This window comes from Peromyscus maniculatus, chromosome 11 (assembly GCF_049852395.1).
Source record: "Peromyscus maniculatus bairdii isolate BWxNUB_F1_BW_parent chromosome 11, HU_Pman_BW_mat_3.1, whole genome shotgun sequence".
Taxonomy (NCBI): domain Eukaryota; kingdom Metazoa; phylum Chordata; class Mammalia; order Rodentia; family Cricetidae; genus Peromyscus; species Peromyscus maniculatus.
In genome coordinates, this window is record NC_134862.1 from 15,524,032 (window position 1) to 15,526,901 (window position 2,870).

The following is a 2,870-nucleotide window of genomic DNA, read 5'->3' on the forward strand; positions in this document are numbered from 1 at the left end:
CACCTTTCTTGGCAGCTCTTTTCAATTTAGGAACCCAATAAAGCTTGTAGCAATCACCCCATCAATTGTCACATTATCTCCACACTCTTTCAGGAGGAATAAAAAGTATCTGAATTAAAGTTGCCATCTCCCTTTCTTGGTGGAGGCCACTATTCTCCTCCTATTCTAGGTTCCCACACTTTTAGTTTATCATCCCATCTATATGTTACTCCATCCACAGTCTTCAGCCAATACCCCTTAGGGTCTCAAGTTTTATACAATGTCCTTGGAATATCCTCAGAAACTAAATTATTCATCATGGCCAATTTAAGTCCAGTGTGTTGATACACATCATACCATGTGCTATAGTTGACCATACATTTGGTACAGTTTATCCAAGCCTAAAAAGCTTCTCTAGGCTGCAGGTTCTTTTCCATGAACTACATAACTGCCTTAACCCCAGCCTGAGTGATCATCTCTGTATAATTTCCTGTGAAATTTACTTCACTCCTTTCCTTCATCACAGAAATCACCACTGATCTAAGAACACAGAACATGAAGATCAGATAGAAGAAGACTAGTATTACAAGAAATATTTATATTGAGGATGGCATGACATGTGCATGCCATAAAGCATGACCTTGGGACATGTAGGCATTCCTGCCTTGGCCCTCTAGAGGCATGCTAAGTAGAAGATCCGGAGGGAAACACACCGAGGGTTGATGGTCCACAGTCTTGGGTCCCCTTTTCTCCAATCTCTGCTGGCAGCACATCAGCCATTTTATATGTCGTCCTCGGCAAATGAGGCTATCTATGACATCTGCCATTGTAATCTGGATATCGACTGTCCAACCTATACCAACCTCAACTGCCTCATCAGCCAAAGTGTCTCCTCCATCACAGCTTCTTTGTGCTTTGATGGGGCCCTCAATGTAGACCTGACAGAGTTCCAGACCAACCTGGTGCCCTACCCTCACATTTACTTCCCCCTGGCCACCTATGCACCAGTCATCTCTGCAGAGAAGGCCTACCATGAGCAGCTGTCAGTGGCAGCGATCACCTATGCCTGCTTTGAGCCTGCCAACCAGATGGTGAAGTGTGACCCTCGGCATTGCAAGTACATGGCCTGCTGCCTGCTGTACTGTGGAGATGTGGTGCCCAAAGATGTCAACGCTGCTATTGCTGCCACCAAGACCAAGCACAGCATCCAGTTTGTGGACTGGTGCCATACAGACTTCAATGTTGGTATCAACTACCAGCCACCCACTGTGGTGCCTGGGGGTGACCTGGCCAAGGTGCAGCATGCAGTATGCATGCTGAGCAACACAACTGCCATTGCTGAGGCCTGGGCCTGCCTGGCCCACAAGTTGGAATTGATGTATGCCATAGCTACTTTTCTTACTGCAGTGACCAAATGCCCAACAAAAGCAATGTAAGGAACTAAGGTATATTCCATCTCACAGTTCAAAGAGAAACAGTCCAGTAAGGCAGGAGCTTGAGGCAGCTGCTCACATTGCAAATGCAGCTGGCTCTGTGCTCACTGTCTCCATGTACAGAGTTTATAACCCACACGTGGTCCCACCGGCATTGAGCATGGACCTATGCCAGTTAACAATGTACAAAATTCCTCACAGACATAAACAGAGGTATGATTCCATGGTAACTGTACTTCTAGACAAACTGAAAGCAGAGATCAACCATCATGAAAGGCTGTCTATTTCTGACCAGCTCGATCATCTATTCTTCCTTAAAGCTGCTCAGGTTCCCTGGCTGTTGAGCTGGGCCGATTAGTTATGACACAAATAAATCTATCTTCTGGACACAATTTACATAATTTACTTTTTGAGTTTTGGTTCAAGGTACCCATACACCACTAGCTTTGTCCTAAGGGAAGTCAAAAGATGATTGAAAGGAGTAAGGGTTATAGAAGGTACAATAAAGAGTATATAGTGGGTGTGTTAAGGAAGAGCAAAACAAAACAAACAAAAGACCCACAGTTATATTTTGTAGTTACTCAGGCAGAAACTTCAAAATCAGGGACTGATGAGATGGAGTATATGATGTGCACCCCCTCTTGGATCCTGCAGACAGTCCATATCCATGTGTGAAAATTTGTTCTCCTGGTCTGTGTATTTGAAGAGAATCAGAACAAGATCACTACTGCCACCTTTATTTTTTATTGTTTGTGTGTTTGATATTGAATGCCTATGGGCATAGGTTCATGTTCACATTGAGCACATGTGCATCTGAAGAACAGACGTCAACTTTGGATGTCTTTCTCAGTCACTGTCCATCTCATTTATGAGACAGTATCTTTCACTAGCCTAGACCTCACAACTTACCTGGAATCACTGGCTAACAAGCCCCAAGGATCCTCATGTCTCTGCTGGGACCACAGGAAGACCATACCCTTTTTGTTATACCGAAACCTATCTTCAAATCTTGTGGCATGGGCTGTGGATTTCAATGTATAAATTTTAGGGTAATATCCAGTGTACAGGATACAATCAAATGAAGAAATATGAAGAAAATTTTGAATTTGCATTATTTAACTGGAGTTCCAGTGACTTTGTTACTATTATATCAGTGTAAAATCACATGACTTGACACTTGTCATATTTTTCCTTGATATGTATGAAGTTCAATAGTAAGTGAATGTTGCTTAGATTCTAACGGGGGAGGGGGTGAGAAGGTGCAGCATCAATGACACAGACACCAAGAGTCCGCTGAAAGCAAATAACGAACTCATTTATTCAGTAACAGGGAAGGCCTTATATATCTTTCTCCCAGCACCCAGTCTATGTGGTCATCCCTCATTGGCTGGGTATGACCAGGAACACTGACAGCTCCTGTTGCTAGGCCCTCAGGCAGACTCCAGTTCGGCTCTTAAG

At 43.8% G+C, this 2,870-nt stretch overlaps 1 pseudogene; it reads left to right on the forward strand.

Moving 5' to 3' along the window:
* Positions 1–701: 701 nt before the first annotated feature.
* LOC102908522 (tubulin alpha-8 chain pseudogene) lies at positions 702–1,415 on the forward strand (annotated as a pseudogene).
* Positions 1,416–2,870: the final 1,455 nt, after the last annotated feature.